Source organism: Macaca thibetana, chromosome 2 (assembly GCF_024542745.1).
Source record: "Macaca thibetana thibetana isolate TM-01 chromosome 2, ASM2454274v1, whole genome shotgun sequence".
Lineage (NCBI taxonomy): Eukaryota > Metazoa > Chordata > Mammalia > Primates > Cercopithecidae > Macaca > Macaca thibetana.
The window spans coordinates 27,675,714-27,694,801 of NC_065579.1; the positions used below are offsets into that span (position 1 = coordinate 27,675,714).

General features: G+C 36.8%; 1 protein-coding gene across 1 annotated transcript in view; it reads left to right on the forward strand.

Annotated features, from left to right (window-relative positions):
* LOC126946724 (non-histone chromosomal protein HMG-17-like) overlaps nucleotides 1–19,088 on the forward strand; it is a 1,084,902-nt gene that overhangs the window by 282,705 nt on the left and 783,109 nt on the right. The gene's annotated exons all lie outside the window — the stretch shown is intronic.

Sequence of the window (19,088 nt, forward strand, 5' to 3'; positions counted from 1 at the left end):
GAACATGGTAAGGCAATTTATTACCACCAAACTGGCCTGAGAAAAGGTGCTTAAGGGAGTGCTAAACATGGTAACAAAGAAGACCATTACAGGCTACCACAAAAACACAATTAAGTACATAGAGCACTGACACTATAAAGCAACTACACAGTCAAGTGTACATAACAGCCAGTTAACAGTATGATAACAAGATCAAATCCAGCAATATCAATATTAACATTGAATATAAATGGACCATACACCCCACTTAAAAGGCAGAGTGTCAAGTGAATAATGAAGCAAGACCCAACTGTATGATGTCTTCAAGAGATCCATCCTACATGCAAGGACACTCATAGGCTCAAAGTAAAGAGCTGGAGAAAAATCTGTCTAGCAAATGGAAAACAAAAAAAGACAGCAATGGTTGCTACTCTTATTTCAGAAAAAAACAATCTTTAAACCAAAAATGATCAAAAAGGACAAAGAATGGCATGGCATTACATAATGATAAAGCATTCAATTCAACAAGAAGACTTAACAATCTCAAATATATATGCACTCAACACTGGAGAACCCAGATTCACTTAACACATTCTTAGAGTCTTGAGATACTTAGATAATCACACAATAATAGTAAGAGACTTCCTAACCTTGCCCCCACCTGATGGTACTTCTCTATTGCTCTCATAGTCAAACTCAAAAGATAAAAACTCTTGGGAGCTCTATGGCCCCGCCCATTGCCTTAGAAACCAAAATACTTACACTGACTAATTTAGAGCAAGCTTTGCGCAACCCCCCCACCCCAACCCCCGACTACTACCACAGCTGGCGCTCTCTTAAAAGTGCCACCTCCTGGCTGAAGGCCAACCAACTCAGATCATTACAGCAACTCATGACAAAATAACCCTGATACCAGCAAGGAGAAGACAATACCTAATTCCAATGCCTGCAACATCCTGGCTAACAGGGGTCCTGAGTGTGTCTACATGACAGCTTCACTGCTAGCATAATCAGAACTTGAGAAAGCCAGCACACTAAAAATATCTACAACCAAGGACTCTAAGAGAATCTACTTCACTCTCCTGCAACCTCCACCAGAGCAGGTGCTGGTATCCATGGCTGGGGGACCTGAAGTTGGACCACATAATAGGACTTTGCAGACATTCCCCAGCACCAGCCTGGAGCCTGTTAGCCCCATTAGGTGGCTAGATCCAGAAGAGCAATAACAATTGCTGCAATCCGGCTCTCAGGAAGCCTCATTCCTAGGGAAAGGGAAAGAGCACCACATGAAGGGATCACTCCATGAGACAGAAGAATCTGAAGAGTAAGCCTTGTATTTCAGACCTTTCCACTGAAATACGCTACCCTACTGAGAAGAAACCAGCAAAGTGATTACGATAATATGACCAAACAGCATTCTATAACACTCCTCAAAAAGATCACACCAGCTCCCCAGCAATGGATCCAAATCAAGAAGAAATCTCTGAATTGCAAGATGAAGAATTTAAGATGCTGATTATTAAGCTACTCAAAAAGATACCAGAGAAATGTGAAAACCAACCTAAATTTTGAAAAAAAAAATATACAGGACATGGATAAAAAATTCTCCAGAGAAATATATATCATAAAGAAAAAATAATCACAACTTCTCGAAATGAAAGACAAACTTAGAGAAACATAAAATGTAGTGGAAAGTTACACTAAAAGACTTAAACAAGCAGAAGAAAAAATTTCAAAATTTGAAGACAAGGCATTCAAATTAATCCAAAGACAAAAAAGAATTTATAAAATGAACAAAGTCCACAACTATTTGTGATTATGTTAAATGTCCAAACTTAAGAATAATTGGTGTTCCTGAGGAAGAGGAAATCGAAAAGTTTGGCAAATTTATTTGAGAGAATAATTGAGGAAAAATTCCATGGCCTTGCTAGAAATCTAGACATCCAAATACAAGGAGCTCAAAGAACACCTGGGAAATTCATCGCAAAAAGATCACCTGAGCACATAGTCATCAGGTTATCTATAGTCAAGACAAAAGAATCTCAAGAGCTGTAAGACAAAGGCATTAGATAACCTGTAAAGGAAACCCAATCACATTAACATCAGATTTCTCAGAAGAAACCTTACAAGGCAGAAGAGATGGTGGTTCTATCTTTAGCCTAATGAAACAAAATAATTGTCAGCCAATAATTGTGTATTCAGCAAAACGAAGCTTCATAAATAAAGGACAAAGTCTTTTTCAGACAAACAAATACTGAGAGAATTTGCCACTACTAACCCAGCACTACAAGAAATGTTAAAAGGACTTAAAACTATATCCTAGAACAAGTAGACTTAACAGATATTTTACAGAACATTCTACCCAACAACTGCAGAATATACATTCTTTTCCTCAGCACATGGAACATTCTCCAAGATAGACCATATGATAGACCATAAAATGAATCTCAATTAAATTTTAGAAAATCAAAATTATATCAGTTATCCTCTTAACCCCAAAAGAAACCCTGAAAACTGTATAAATACATGGAAATTAAATAATCTGCTCTTGAATGATCTTTGGGTCAACAATCAAATGAATATAAAGGTTAAAAATTTATTTGAGCTGAACGATAATAGTTACCCAACTTATGAAAACTTCCGGAATACAGCAAAAGCACTGCTAAGAGGAAAGTTCACAGCATTAAATTTCTATATTCAAAAGTCTGAAAGAGCACAAATAGACAATCTAAGGTCACACACACCTCAAGGAACTAGAGAAACATGAACAAACTCTAACTCAGCAGAAGAAAAATAACAAAGATCAGAGCAGAGATAAATGAAATTGAAACAACAAAAAAGGTAAGTAAAGCTTGTTCTTTGAAAAGATAAACAAAATTGATAGACTATTAGTTAGATTAACCAAGAAAATAAGAGAGAAGATCCAAATAAGCTCAATTAGAAATGAAACAGAAGATACCACAACTGATAACACAAAAATACAAAAGATCATTCAAGGTTACCATGAACACCTTTACATGCACAAACTAGAAAATCTAGAGGTGATGGATAAATTCCTGGAAATATACAACCCTCCTAGATTAAATCAGGAAGAAATAGAAACTCTGAAGAGACCAAAAAGTAGCAAGATTGAAATGGTAATTTTAAAATTGTCAACAACAAAAAATGTCTAGGACCAGGCAGATTCATAGCTGAATTCTATCAGACATTCACAGAATTGGTACCAATCTTACTGAAATAATTCCAAAAGGCAAAGATGGAATTCTCCCTAAATTTAAAATGGCAAAAATGAAGCCAGTATCACCCTAATAACAAAACCAGGAAAGGACATAACAAAAAGAAAACTGCAGACCAACATCTCTGATGAACATATATGCAAAAATCCTTAACAAAATACTGGCTAACCAAATCCAACAGCATATCAAAAAGATAATCCACCACAATCAAGTGAGTTTTTTTTTTTTTAATCAGGGATGCAGGGATGGTTTACCACACACAAGTCAATAAATGTGATACATCACATAAACAGAATTAAAAACAAAAATCATATGATTATCTCAATAGATGCAGAAAAACCATTTGACAATATCCAGCATATCCTTATGATTAAAACCCTCAGCAACACTGGCATAGAAGGGACATACCTCAAGGTAATAGAAGATATCTATGGCAAACCCACAGCCAGCATAACACCGAATTGGGAAAAGTTGAAACTATTCTCCCTGAGAACAGGAATAAGACAAGTATCCCCAGTTTTACAACTTCTATTCAACATAGGACTGGAATTCCTAGCCAGGGCAATCAGACAAGAGAAAGAAAGAAAGGGCATCCAAATCACTAAAGAGGAAGTCAAACTGTCACTGTTCTCAAATGATATGATAGTATACCTAGAAAACCTAAAGGCTCATCCAAAAAGCTCCTAGATCTAATAAATGAATTCAGTACAGTTTCAAGATACAAAATCAATGTATACAAATCAGTAGCACTGCTATACATCACCAACGACAAAGCTGAGAAATCAAGAACTCAATCCCTTTTATAACAGCTGCAAAAAACATAAAATACCTAGGAATATACCTAGCCAATGAGGTGAAAAATCTCTACAAGGAAAACTACAAAACACTGCTGAAAGCAAGCACCAATGACACAAACAAACGGAAACACATCTCATGCTCAAGGATAGGTAGAATCAGTATTGTGAAAATGACCATACTGCCAAAAGCAATCTACAGATTCAATATAATTCCCATAAAATTACCATCATAACTCTCCACAGAACTAGAAAAAACAATCCTAAAATTCATATGGAACCAAAACGGTGCCCACATTGCCAAAGCAAGACTAAGCAAAAAGAAAATAAACGGAGACATCTCATTACCTGGCTTCAAACTATACTACAAGGCTATAATTATCAAAACAACATGGTACTGGTATAAAAATAGGCTTGTATACCAATGGAATAGAATAGAGAACCCAGAAATAAGGCCAAATACTTACAGCCAACTGATATTTAACAAAGCAAACAGAAACATAAAGTGGGGCTAGGACACACTTTTGAACAAATGGTGCTGGGATAATTGGCAAGCCACATGTAGATTTTTATACAAAAATAAACTCAAGATGAATCAAAGATTTAAATCTAAGACGTGAAACCATAAAAATTCTACAAGATAACACCATAAAACCCCTTCTTGACAATGGCTTAGGCAAAGAGTTTATGACCAAGAACCCAAAAGCAAATACAACAAAAACAAAGATAAATAGATGGGACCTAATTAAACTAAAAAGCTTCTGCACAGCAAAAGAAATAAATCAGCAAATTAAATAGACACCCCAGAGACTGAGAGAAAATCTTTGCAAATTATGCATCCAACAAAAGACTAATATGCAGAATCTATAAGGAACTCAAATCAGCAAGAAAAAAAACAATCCCTTCAAACAGTGGACAAAGAACACGAATAGAAAATTCTCAAAGGAAGATATAAAAATGGTGAAAAAAACATGAAAAAATGTTCATCACTAATGACCAGGGAAATCAAATTAAAGCCACAATGAGATACCACCACCTTACTCCTGCAAGAATGGCCATAATTTAAAAATTTAAAAAAATAGGTGTTGGCATGGATGTGGTGAAAAGGAAACATTTTACACTGCTGCTGGGTATGTAAATTTGTACAACCACTATGGAAAACAGTGTGGAGATTCCTTAAAGAACTAAAAGTAGAACTACCATTTGATCCAGCACTCCCACTACTCAGTATCTACCCAGAAGAAAAGAATTATATGAAAAAGATACTTGCACACATGTTTATGGCAGCACAATTCACAACTGCAAAAATATGGAGCCAGCCTAAATGCCCATCAACCAACAAGCAGATAAAGATATGGTGAAGATACAGAATGGAATACTACTCAGCCATAAAAGGAATAAAATAATGGCATTTTACAGCAACCTGGATGGAGTTGGAGACTTATTCTAAGTGAAGTAACTCAAGATTGGAAAACCAAATATTCTATGTTATCAAGTATAAGTGAGAGCTAAGCTATGAGGACGCAAAGGCGTAAGAATAATATAATCAACTCTGGAGACTCTGGGGGAAGTTTGAGAGAGGGGTGAGAGATAAAAGACTATACACTGGGTACAGTATACACTGTTAGGGTGATGAATGCACCAAAATCTCAGAAATTACCACTAAAGAACTTATCTATGCAACCAAAACCACCTAATTCCCAAAAAACTATTGAAATAAAAATAAATAAAAAAGAAATGTGGTAAATATACCATGGAATACTATGCAGTCATTAAAAAGAATGAAATCACGCCCTTTGCAGCAACATGGATAGAGCTAGAGGCCATTACCCTAAGAGAATTAATACAGGAAAAGAAATTCAAGTACTACATATTATCACTTATAAGTGGGAGCTTAACATTGAGTAGCAACTGATACTGTGCAGCACAAAGCCAAAATGCAAAAGTCAGCTTTGATTGGCAGTTTTTCAAAGATATGCAACAAATATGGGATGTAATCTGGATGGCTCCTTCTGTGCTTAGATATCTTTTTGAACACTTAACAGTTACACTGAGACAATGACTTTAAGGATTGGTACTATGTATTATTCCTTATGACACGTACGTTGTCTCTCATTAATCCTTGAATCTTGCTTCATTAATCCTTGATCTCATTAATCCTTGAATTGCTGTATTGTCATGTAAACTGGTACAGGTACTGATGAAAATCTCTAATGAATAATCATAACACTCTTGGTGCCATGTTTTCCTACAGCTTGAATGTTTTTTAGAAGGAAAAGACATCAAATGCCTCTAGCTACTACCTTTTAAATTGCTATTTTTTAAAAGAAGCACCAGTATGTGTTTTATATTGATTTTTCTGATAGAGGGAAATGACAGTCAGTAGTTTCAGTTCTGATGGTATAAGAAAAACAAATAAAACATGTTTATAAAAGTTGTAAAAATAATAATGATGTAATTATCTTTTGCAGCAACATGGAAGCAGCTGGAGACCATTATTACTGCGTGTTCTCATTTATAAGTGGGAGCTAAACCTTGGGTACACACAGACATGAAGATGGGAGCAACAGACACTAGAGAGAATACTAGGGGAGAGAGAGAAGGAGTAGGAGAAGGGCTGAAAAACTACCTATTTGGAAACTATGCTTACTACTTGACTGACACAGTCATCTGTACCCCAAACTTCAGCATCACGGGTAATGTTTTTTACCCCTGTTACAAACCTGCACATATACTCACTGAATCTAAACTATACAAGTTGAAATTCACCCAAAAAAAGAATGAAAAAAATGAAATCTACTAGGCTGGAAAATTGCTATTAGCATCTGTCTAGACCCTGGACTATAGGGCAGAGATAACTGTCCTATTCAGTGAGTCTAAATTCTGGTGAACTACAGTCACAGTGCCCAAACAGTTGTATACAATGAGCCAGGAAAAGTCCCACAAAAGTTTTAATGAATATACAGAAGATTGTACAACTTTGTTTTGACAAGCAATTATTTTCTTTCCAGATTATCATTAATCATCACCATAGTTCCCTAAAAGAAATTTATAAACACATTTTCCTTATCTCACCAAAATGTGAATAATTTGGTTACAAATCAACTTCAGTTTATGAATGGGTATTTGGAAACCTGAGTCAGGATTGAAAGATGAAAGAGGAACATGAGACAGACCATTTTCATTTTTATCCTTTCCAGAGACTTATCCTTCTTTCCCAAAGCCAAAGAATGCCCCTTAGACCTTTAGTAAGACTCTTTCGCACACTTGACCCCTAAATCATATGAAAAGATTCACTTTGATGGTAGCTATCAGTACCAAACCTGCAGCAAGTCTCTTCAAGTGTATCATCACTGACAGAGTTACATGGAAATGTGAACTGTAGCAGGTCAGGATTATCCTGAAGAGTCCAGGATCAAGACTGGCAACTAAGATGGCATTTTTCTAAAACGCTCATGAGGGTGGAGCAAGATGGTTGAATAGAAGTCTGCATCTTTTGTTCCTGCTGCTAGAACACCAAACTTTAACAACTATCTGAACACAGAAAAGTACTATCACAAAAACTAAAAATCAGGTGAACAATCCTACTCCCTGGTTTTAAATTCATCTCCCTGAAAGAGACACTGAGGATGACAGTAGAGACAGTCTTTAATCACTGATGCCACCCCTCTCACAACCCCCAGCATCCACCATGCAACACAGAAATAGAATCTGTGTACTTTGGGAAGCACAGAAATTGGGATATTTTACATTAGACCCAGTGCTTCCCTGTCACAGCGGAGAAAAAAGTCACACTGGGTTCAGCCAGCACCTGCGTGTGGAGAGAGGATCTGGACCAGCCATACCAAGAGGGAAAGCACCCCATCCCAGCAGTCAGAACTTGAGTTTCCCAGCAGCCTTATTACTGGGGGCTAAAGAGCTCTGCAATCCTAGGTAGGCTTTAAAAGGCAGTCTAGGACACAAAGACTACAATTCCTAGGCAACTCCTTAGCGGCACTTAGAGCCCATGGACTAGGGTGGCATGTAATCTAGGGAGACACCAGGCGGGACAGCTAAGGGAGTGCTTGCACCATCTCTCCCCCAATCCCAGGCAGTGCAGCTCATAGCAATAAAAGTGACTCCTTTCTCCTGCTTAAGGAGAGTAGAATGAAAAGTAAAGAGGAATGTCTCTTGAATGTTGGACGCCAGCTCAGCCACAACAGGATAGAGTATCAGGCAGAATTATGAGGCCCTCATTCCAGGCCTGAGCTTCCAGAAGACATTTCTAGACAAATTCTGGGCAAAATAGGAGCTCACTTCCTTGAAAGGAAGAGCCCAGTTCTGGTAGGATTCATCACCTGCTGACTAAAGAGCTTTAGGCCCTGAATAAAAAACAGCAATATCCCGGGAGTATGCAATAAGCCTTGGACACTGACACATGATGACTTCAGGTATGACCCACCACATTTCCACCTGTGGTGACTATGGCGAAAGACAGCTTCTATTTGAAGAAAAAAAAGCCAATGAAAAAGTAAAGAGGACTTTATATTGCAATGTAGTTAACAGCGTGGCTAGTGGAGTAGAACAAAAGGCAGTCTCTTGGGGTACCCAAGTCCAGGCCTGGGTTACTGTACAACATTTCTGGACCTGCCCTGGGCAAAAAGGGAGCCACTGTCCTAAAGCGTGAATCTCAGACATGGCAGCATTTACTACAAGCTGAATGAAGTGCCCCGGGCTTTAAGTGAACACTGGTGGTGGCCTGGAAGAACCTCCCATGGGCCAGTGGTGGTGGCCACGGGGAGAGGCTCCTGTAAAAATAGCATGGGGAAAAAGAGTTGGGGGGAAGCAAGAAGAACTTTGTATTGTGGTTTGAGTGCCAGTTTAGCCTCAGTAGAATAAAATGTAGGTAAATTGCTAAGGTCTTTGACTCTAATCAATCCCTGGCTCCCAAACAGCATCTCTGGACATGCCCAAGGCTAGGGAATCTTTCCACCCTGAAAAGAAAAGCCTTGGGGAAGACCAAGTGCTGTCCCGGCTTCAGGTCTGACCCAGCACAGTCCCAGTGGCGATGGCCACACAGGTGTTTTCATCACCACCCCCCATCCAGTTCCAGATGACTCAGCACAGAAAGAGAGGTTCAGTTTGTTTGGGAAAAATAAGGGAAAAGAACAAGAGTCTTTGCTTGGTAATCCAGAGAATTCTTCCAGATCTTATTCAAGACCACCAAAGCTGTACTTCTACAAATCTGCAAAAGCTACAGTATTGTTGGGTTTGGGGTCCAAGTCCCTCTGACTATGTGGAAAGCCCTCCCAAGAAAGACGGGCACTAAATAAATAAATAAATAAGTAAATAAATAAATAACAGGTTACAAAGACTACAATAAATACCTAACTCTTCAATACCCAGGCAGCAACCATCAAGACCATCCAGAAAAACATGACCTCACCAAATAAAGTAAATAAAGCACCAAGGACCAATCCTGGAGAAACATATACGGACCTTTCAGACAGATAATTCAAAATAGGTGTTTTCAGGGAAATCAAAGAAATTTAAGAGAACACAGAGAAGGAATTCAGATTTCTAATAGGTAGATTTAACAAAGAGACTAAAATAATTTAAAAGAATCAAGCAAAAACTCTAAAGTTGAAAAATGCAATTGACATCCTGAAGAATGCATCAGAGTATCTTAATAGCAGATTGATCAAGCAGAAGAAAAAGTCAGTGAGCTTAAAGACAGGCTACTTGAAAATACACAGAGAAGACAAAAAAAAAGAATAAAAAACAAGGATGCATGCTTACAAGATCTAGAAAATAATCTCAAAAAGGCCAGGATTTATCACCTGCTGACTAAAGAACTTTGGGCCCCAATAAAAAGCAGCAATACCCAGGGAGTATGCCATTGGTCTTAGGCACTGAGACATGCCAGCTCAGTTAATGTAAGAGTTATTGGCTTTAAAGAGGAGAAAGAGAGAGAGATGCAGGTAGAAAGTTTATTCAAAGGGATAATATCAAAGAACTTCCCAAACCTAGAGAAAGATATCAATGTTCAACTACAAAAAGGTTATAGACATGCAGATTTAACCCAAAGGAGACCTGAAGTCATTTAATAATCAAACTCCCAAAGGTCAAATATGAAGAAAGGATCCTAAAAGTAGCAAGGGAAAAGAAACAAATAACATACAATGGAGCTCTATTCAGCAGTAGACTTTTTAGTGGAAAATTTATAGGCAAAATTGAGAGGCATGACATTTAAAATACTAAAGAAAAAACATCTTTATCCTAGAAAAGTATACCTGGTGAAAATATCCTTTAATCATGAAAGAGAAATAAAGACCTTCTCAGGCAAACAAAAGTTGAGAGATTTCATCACTAGACCTGTCCTACAAGAAATGCTAAAGGAAAGGATGTTAATGAGCAAGAAGAAATCATCTGAAGGTACAAAACTTTCTATAATATTAAACCCACAGAAAAACATAGAATAGTATAACACTGTAATTGTGGTGTGTAAACTAATCTTAAGCTAAAAGAATAAATGATTTACCCATCAAAAGTAGTAACTACAGCAATTTTTCAAGACACAGTACAATAAGATATAAACAGAAAAAAACAAAAGTTAAAAAGTAGGAGGATGAAGCTAACATGTACAGTTACTATTAGTTTTATTTTTGCTTTTGTTTATTCAAACAGTGTTAAGTTGTTTTAAGCTTAAAATAATGGGTTATAGGATAGTGTTTGCAAGACTCATGATAGCCTTATATCAAGAAGCATACAATGGACACACAAAAATTAAAAAGCAAGAAATTAAATAATACCATTAGAGAAAATCGCCCTCACTAAAAGAAAGACAGGAAAGAAGAAAGAGAAGACCACAAAACAACCAGAAAACAAATAAGAAAATGGCACAAGTATGTCATTACTCATCCATAACAACATTGAATGTAAGTGGACTAAACTCTCCAATCAAAAGACATGGAGTAGCTAAGTGGATTTTAAAAAAACAAGATAAAATGATCTGTTGCCTAAAAGAAACATACTTCGCCTACAAAGACACACATAAACTGAAAGTAAATGGATGGAAAAAGATATTCCATGCAAATGGAAACCAAATAAGTACAGAATTAGTTACACTTGTATCAGACAAAATAGATTTCAAGACAAAAACTGTAACAAGAGACAAAGAGGGTCACTATATAATGATAAAGGGGTCAATTCAGCCAGACGATTTCACAATTGTAAATATACATGCACAAAACACTGGAGCACTGAGATATATAAACCAAATATTATTAGCACTAAAGAGATACACCCCAAAACAATAATAGCCAGAGACTTAAGGACCCTACTTTCTGTTTTTCGAGACAGAAAAGGAACAAAGAAACATCAGACTTTGTCTGCACTATAGACCAAATGGACCTAACAGATATTGACAGAACATTTTTTCCAATGGTTGCAGAATACAGATTCTTCTCCTCAGCACATGGCTTGTTCTTAATGTTATACCATATGTTAAAGCACAATAACAAGTCTTAAAACATTCAATAATTGAAATAATATAAAGCATCTTCTCTGACCACAATGGAATAAAACTAGAAATCAGTAACAAGAGGAACTTTGGAAAATATATAAACACATGGAAGTTAAACAATATACTCCTGAATAACCACTGGGTAAATTTTAAAAATTGATAACGAACTTGAAAAATTTCTTGAAACAAATGATAATGGACATACAACATATCAAAACCTGTGGGATACAGTGAAAGCAGTACTAAGAGGGAAATTTATAGTTATAAATCCCTACATCAAAACAGAAGAAAAACTTCAAAAAACAAGTTAATGATACATCTTCAAGGACTAGAAAAGCAAGAGCAAACTGAACCCAAATTTAGTAGGAAAAATACACATCAGTGCAAACCAACGAATTTGAAATGAAGAAAATGATACAAAAGATCAATGATCAAAAAGTTGGGCTCTTGAAATGATATTCAAAACTGACCAGGATTCAGTCAATCAAATAAAGAAAAAGAGAGAGAAGATCCAAATAAATAAAATCAGAAATGTTAATGAGACATCACAGAAATTCAAAGGATCATTAGTGGTTACTATGGGCAACTATATGCCAACAAATTGGAAAATCTACAATAAATGGATAAATTCCTAGACACATACAACATAAAAAAATTAAATCATGAAGACATCCAAAACCTGAACAGACCAGTAGATGAACATCTGTGGTAGGTGATGAAAGCAAGCCTGTCGCTTCAAGATCTTCTTTATTTAATGAAGCATCAAGAATATTATGAAGAATTAATCAGAACTTCATATATATATATATATATATATATATATATATATATATCACATCAAGTTAAAACACTTCAGCACAACAAAGGAAACAATCAACAAAGAGAAGAGACAACAAAGACAGAATGGGAGAAAATGTTTACAAACTACCCATATGACAAGGCACTAACAACCAGAAAGAGCTCAAACAACTCTGCAGAGTGTTTTTTGTTTTTGTTTTTGTTTTTCAACATACAGGTGCTCAGAAGGTGTTACCTGTGTTAAATGCAACTTAATTTAAATGCAATTTAATGTAAATAAAGAAATACCCAGGGGATCCGGACATGCAAGTATAGAGGCAGAAACCAGTATCCAAAGAGAGAGAGAGAATTAAACATGTGAGTTTGAATTTCGACCTTGGGTTAAAAGCTGTGCAGTCTCTGAATGTGGACTGTGCTTGGCCTGCAAAAGTTTATTGTAGTCATAAAGGGGAAAAAATCTTGGCAGTGACTCTCTTCTGCCTGAGTGACTACAAGTCAACACTGCATTATCTGAGAAGCCTATCCTTCCCCTTTGACTGGTTTTGATGGCAAGCAACTACTGCTTCCAACACTGTCGGTTATACCCGTACATTACCTCAGGAAAAGATAAATCAGTCCAGAAGAATTTTAAAAGCATAGACTCTGAAGTCTGTGTTTTGATTCTGCACTAAGCCACTTACTTAATATGAGATCTAGAGGGAAACCATTAACTTCACAAAATCTCCATTTCCAACCTGTGAAATGATAAGGATAATATCTACCTCATAAGTTTTTGAAGGTAAATGAGACCGTCTATGTTAAAGATGCTTTCTCTGTTGAAAGTCTTAAGCAAATGTTAGTTTTTGTTACCCTTTGGATAACCCAATTGATTAGGGATTTGGAAGAATATTTCTGAGCTCTGAAGTGTGATAGCAACACTTTCTGTGGGACTTCAAAGACGACGAGAGGGATTTGAAGTTGAACAAAGATAATACCACACTAAGAAGTTTAAAAACATCATTTCTGATGGAAAGGAAGATAAATTGATTGGCTATGTTAATCTTCATTAGTGGTGTCTACTAATTAATATATATTTTAATTAAACAGGGTAGTTTTCATGGCAAAGAGCAAGCTATTCTTTTAATTTACTTTGCTTAATTCCTATTGCCATATGAAGACCAATTTATTGTTAGGTATCAAACATCTCTGTCAGACACTGGGAAAACAGGTAATGAATACAAACGTAATTCTTTCCACTTGATCAAATACTTCCAACGAATAGTCCCCTTTTCCTCTTGAAATAATCACTCAGAATTGTTGGGATTTTTCTACTTACCATGCACAAAGTCCTTGATGGGCTTAATGAGAGACAATACTTGCCTTCTTCCTGGAACAAAGACTGAAAAAAAAAAAAAAAAAAAAGCAGCAGCAGCAGCAGCTTCCCCAGCTCCCCTACCACAAAAATCCATGCCACATTGATAATAGTAATTTCACCTGAACAGAGATTTTATTCCTACCCTGCCTTCCTTAAAGCAAAGAGCTTCCCAAGCAAGTAGATGATTACTGGAGCCAGAAAGGTTTGTGTGTGGGAAAGTTCCTGTAAGTATACAAGCAAAGCAAGCCAACCTCTAGTTTTATTCCTCTTCCCTCTCTTCCCCACTATATCATTTTTAAAACTCCATTAATTCTGTATAACGCAAGTTTCTTAGCTGCTGTCAATTCTTCGGAATCTGTACCTGCCTACCTTTTCCAACTCCTATCAATTCCCCACCTTACCTTGCTAAAGCCAAACTGGACTATCTGCTATTTCCCAAAGAAGTTGCTCCTTAGCCTGTAACTTTGTTCACGTTGCTCCTATGCAAGGAATGTGGCCTAGGGCTCTCACTTGCTACTAAAAAACTTCTTTTTGTCTTGCAAGTCAATAATTTAGAGATTGCCTCTTCATGAAACCCTCTTCTAAACCACCTCCCCTGGCCCTCCAGCAGAGTTGGATGTTTTCTATTCTATACTCATTAAGTGTCTACTAAATTCACTTTTGAGGCATTTATTATATTCTATGCTTAAGCTATTGCTGATGTATCTGTCTCTCCCACAAGACAGTCTTTGAGCTCAAGAAAAGATTATGTCCTTTATACTTAGATCTATAGCATCCAGCACACAGTAAAATCTTACACATTTAATAAATGTGTTTTCAGTGAATGCATGGTTCAGTGGTTGGTAAATGCTTTCTGCAAAGGACCACATAGTAAATGCTTTAGGCTTCATGAGACACGTGGTCTCTAGCAACTCTGGCATTATTAATTAACTCAAGTCTGCTAAACTCTGTCATGGTAGAGCAAAAGCAGTCACAGGCAGTAAAAACAAATATGATGGTGTTTCAATAAAACTTTGTTTATAAATACAGGTGGTAGGTCATATTTGGCCCATGGGCCATAGTTGTCTAATCTCTGAAAAACTAAAAGATTGTGTGAATGAGAAAGCCCTAGAAAACTGTTCCCACAAAGAGGACTACCAAGCCCAAGAGATCAAATGATGTAAGGACAGAAAATGAAAACAAATCCCTTTGAATAGAAATGAAAGGAAAGGAGTAGCACAAAAGCATTCCCCTGTCCTCATGCTAGAAACGAGGAATAATGTAGGTTAACGTGCATGCAATTGGGAAAGTGAAGATCCATCCACGGTCTTATGAAGGCCACAAATCAACTGTTTGCTATTGCTGTAACCTAGTCATTAAACTTTTTAGTTCACAGATTGAGAGTACCAACAAAGAGAGTGCAATGGATTTCCCCATAAGGTGCATTTTTTCTCTATATTGCATGAGACTTACTAAATACAAGGGAAGATGCTGACTATGCAAGGCATGATTGTCTATTCCATAGGACTGAAGCAATAGAGATGGAAATTCCAGTCTAGGTATGAGTTATAGGTGACACTTGGGCAGAGTTCTGAGAAAGATAATTTGAATATGTCACCCTGAAATTAAAATGCACAAGCAACCTAGATGGCATCAAGCATTTATTTTCAATTCTAAACCAGTGTACCAGGCTAACATCATTGGATAGGAGGCATATAAACAGTTTAATAATCTTTTACCTTAAGGCATAATTCTGGTATATGTATTTTTTCTTCTTCACATTGTATTTTTTTAGGGAATTTTGTGAGGCATAAGAAGGACAATCAGATAAGAAAATGCAGTATAGTTGTTCCAATCATTCAAAAGGAAACTGTAAAAGAGTGTTCACTTAAATTTATAGCACACATTCAAATGGGGATCCAAACTTTGAGATACATTTCCAAATGCAGACAACACAGATAAAATGTTGGAGTGATGCCTGATCCACGTAATTCCCTACTCTGGAAGGCAAAACATCTGATACTGCTACAAATGCAGGAGCCAAATTGTCCTGCTTGAAGCAGCGACATCATTACCAGCAGCACCACCTGGCCACTGTGGAATGCAGTGGGATTGCGTGGGAAGGGGTATTCAGAAAACGGATTTACATAAGCATAAAACGACTCTGGCCGTAAAATAAGCTAAGCATATTTACTGCCTTTTCAGGAGGAAAGTGTCTAAGCACACCCAATCCTTGTGTGTATGTTTCCAGCCTCCACATCTCCCCTTTTCTTTCTTTCTCCAAAATACTGCCTCCAGCTTTTGAAGCAATTGGACCGAGATGTGTAATACATGAAATGTCAATTCACAACAAGTGATCAGTGTCCAGTAGAAAAAATAAAATTGTGACATGGCCTTTTTTGTGTAATTGCCTTCAGAGCATATATTCTGAAGTGCCCAGAAAGCACTGATGTTTTCCCTATCTCTAGCCTTGTGTGATAAAGTCAGATCTAACTCTCTCTCATGGAGCACAAACCGTGTAGACAGCCTTACTTAAATGGATTTCCTTCATTGGAAAGCTGCTGTGATAAATCACTGAGAACCTAACAATAAGCTTTTTGCCTAAATTTTCTGGACTGTTAGCCCAATACACATGAAACTGGAATTTTTTCACTTTGGCACTATAGACACAGCAAAACAAAGCTTTGTGAATCATTTAATCCTATTTTCTTCTGCAATTAGAAATAATTCTACTGGTCAAAGCTATGAAAATATTGTAAGTCCATTTTCCCATTGAGATAAAATGAGAGTTCAGCTTTGCTTAAGAACTTCTTAATCCCATTAATAAGCCCTATGTCCCTGCTTCAGTTATGAGCCCTTAATTTTTTGTTTGTACACTATTTATGTCAGGAGTCTCAATTTAAGATGCTTTCATGGGTCAAACAGATAATGAAAAAGGATAAGGTAAGATGGGTAGTAAAGTACTGAAGGATCAGTGAACCAGATATGGAGTCTCGACTAAACTCCAACAAAATCTTGCCATACAAGAATGTGTGCAAGTATTACCAGCTATTTTGAATTTCAGAAAACTTTTCAAAACTACAATGAGGTGAATGAAAGTGGTACCATCTCACACCAGTAAGAATGGCTATTATCAAAAACTGGAAAAAACAACAGATGCTGGTGAGGTTGCAGAGAAAAGGGAACACTTATACAATGTTGGTGGAAATGTAAGTTAGTCCAGCCACAGTGGAAAACAGTCTGGTAATTTCTCAAAAAACATAAAACAGAACTACCATTCAACTCAGCATTGCCATTACTAGGTATATACCCAAATGAATGTAAATCATTCCATCATAAAGACACATGCACATGTATGTTCATCACAGCATTATTCACAATAGCAAAGCATGGAATCAAATTAGATGTCCATCCACAGAGGACTGTATGAAGAAAATGTGGTACACATACACCATGGAATACCGTGCACCCACAACAAAGAATGAAATCACATCCTTTGCAGCAACATGGATAGATGTAGAGGCCATAATCCTAAGCAAATTAATGGAGGAACAGAAAACTAAATACCACATGTTCTCACTTATAAGTGGGAGCTAAAGGATGAGAATACATGGGCACATAGAGGGAGACGACAGACACTGGGCCTACCTGAGGGTGGAGGGTGGGAGGAGGAAGAGGATCAGGAAAAATAACTAATGGGTACTAGGCTTAATACCTAGGTGACGAAATAATCTGTAAAACAAACCCCTGTGATATGAGTTTATCTATATAACAAACCTGCACATATACCCTTGGACTTAAAAAAATAAGTTAAAAAATGAAATAAAAAATGTTTATTGAGTATCTCAGATGCTATGAGTGTGAAGTTCAGAGTCAAAGTGTAGGTAGGAGAACAAGGCAAACATTGGAAGGGTTGATAATACAAAGCCGGTGAAGAGGAAGAACATCTACTACAGAAAGTATTTGCCACGCAGTTATACGTGATAAAGTGATCTTTCTTGGACAATCTTAAAAGAGAAGGCTTTGAGCATGCTTGATATATACAAGCGACAATACACGAGGTGAGGGGAAAATGGTAGAAAATACCAAGGGAGTTTTGCAGGGTGAGAGAATTTACATTCTTGATCAAGCAAAGTTTGTCATAAGAAGTAAATGTGTTTGGCTGAAGATGTAGGTAAAATCCACACTGTGAAGGGCTTTGAATACATGGCTAAGGAGTTACAACTTTTTTTATGAGTCAGTGGGACACCAGCAAAGATTCTGAAGTGAGAACATATTTTTGGAAGGTTTTTTCTTATGTAGGAGAAAGAAGCTAGATACAACTTAAAAAGCTGTTAAAAAGATGAGTAGTAAAAGTATTCAAGAACCAGTGAACCAAGAAATTCTTACAGGAAATAAGACCTGAAACAATAGGAATTTTAAGAGAAAGGGACAGATGCAAATTAATATTGCAAGATGACTTCACAGAACTTGTGGAGAGGAGTGCAATGCAAGTGAAATAATGTCTAAAAAGATGCTTATGTGCCAAGTGAAAGCAGCCTGACAGAAGAGGACACATACTGTGTATTCCACTTCTTTGAGGTTCCCAGAACAGTCAATTTCATAGAAATGTTAAGTAGAATAATGGTTAACAGCAACGGGAGAAAAGGAGAAATGAAAAGTTGGTGTTTAATTGGTACAGAGTTTTAATTTTGGATGATGAAAAGTTTTGGAGATGTATGTGAATAATTGGTTTGTCTCCTGAATGAGCTGGAATTATTTCTCTTGTGTAGTTAGAAGATTTCTTACTAGCTATAACCTAATTAGCTAATAAGAAAGGGAAACACAGATGTACTAGACAAACTTGGGGTTAACTTTTTTCTTTTTGAAAAATTTCAACTATTATTTTAAATACACAGGTTACATGTGCAGATCTGGTACACAGGAATATGTGTGGTGCTGAGGTTTGGAGTATGGATCCTGTCACCCTGGTGACAAGTACCCAATCATCATAGTACCCAATAGATGGTCTTTTAGCCCCCCCTCCCCACATACACACTCTCTAGTAGTCCGCAGTGTCTATTGTTCCTATATTTATGTACATGTGTGCTCAATTCTTACCTTAGGTAAATGCTTAAGTCCTTCTTCCTCAACTTTTTGGAATACTTACAGTAGGAATGGTACCAGTTCTTCTTTGTACATCTGGTAGAATTTGGCTGTGAATCTGTCTGGTCCTGAGGTTTTTTGGTTGGTACACCATTTCAGAACTCATTTTTGGTCTGTTCAGGGATTCAGTTTCTTTCTGGTTCTGTCTTAGGAGGGTGTATGTATCCAGAAATTTATCCATCTCTCTTAGACTTTCTAGTTTGTTTGCGTAGAGGTGTTCATAATATTCTGATGGTTATTCATATTTCTGTGTGGTCAGTGGTAATATCCCTTTTGTCATTTCTAATTGTGTTTATTTG